Source organism: Pistacia vera, unplaced genomic scaffold (assembly GCF_008641045.1).
Source record: "Pistacia vera cultivar Batoury unplaced genomic scaffold, PisVer_v2 Contig121, whole genome shotgun sequence".
In the NCBI taxonomy this organism is placed as follows: Eukaryota; Viridiplantae; Streptophyta; class Magnoliopsida; order Sapindales; family Anacardiaceae; genus Pistacia; species Pistacia vera.
The window spans coordinates 288,939-289,742 of record NW_022195260.1 but is presented as its reverse complement, the minus strand read 5'-3'; the positions used below and the strand labels follow the sequence as shown (position 1 = coordinate 289,742).

General features: G+C 43.0%; 1 non-coding gene across 1 annotated transcript; it reads left to right on the top strand.

Annotated features, from left to right (window-relative positions):
* Nucleotides 1-413: 413 nt before the first annotated feature.
* On the top strand, nt 414-518 carry LOC116114032. Its single transcript, XR_004125501.1, has one exon. It is a non-coding gene; the product is annotated as a small nucleolar RNA R71 (small nucleolar RNA).
* Nucleotides 519-804: the final 286 nt, after the last annotated feature.

The following is an 804-nucleotide window of genomic DNA, read 5'->3' as shown; positions in this document are numbered from 1 at the left end:
GTTTGGTTGCCTCTGATTTCTGCCAAGTAGGTCACTTGCTCCAATGATGAAAGATGACGAAGCAAATGTGTTCCCCACTTGACACTCGCTGCTCACATGGGTTCCTAACAAAAATCACAAGTTAGTTGAGGTGCTTGAATAGAGTTACCTGCATACTTCCCAACTGTTTTTGAAGTGCCGTGAGTTGGGCTGAGATAGCTGTGAAGGCATCAACTTCATGAAGACCCGTAGATTTTCTGGTATTGCTCTCTCATTTGGTCTTTGATAGTGTTGCTTGCCAAAACCTCAAGCAAACTCATACACCTCCTCTGGTGTCTTATTCTGCAAAGCTCCTCCTGATGCTGCATCCACCATGGTTTGCATGTGTACCCATCAGTCCATTGTAGAAAGTTTGGACTTGAAGCCAAACTGGCAACCCATGGTGTGGACATTTCCTATCAATTCCTTGTACTCTCCCAAGCCTCATACAATGACTCGGATTCATTTTGTAGAAATGATGTGATATCATTTCTCAGTTTTGTGATTTGCTGTGGAGGAACGAACTTGGTCAGGAACTCTGTACTAGATAATTTCAAGTTGTGATAGTCCCGATGGTAGTGCCATTAACCACCTTTGCTTTATCCCCCAATGAGAATGTGAATAACCTCAACCTAATGGCGTCATCTGACACTCCGTTCAACTTGAAGGTGTCACAAATTCCAAGAAGTTCGCAATATGCTGATTCGGATCTTCTTTAAATCACCATAAACTTACCGACTGTGGATCATCGAATGATTGCCGGCTTAATCTCAAAGTGTTTGCTTG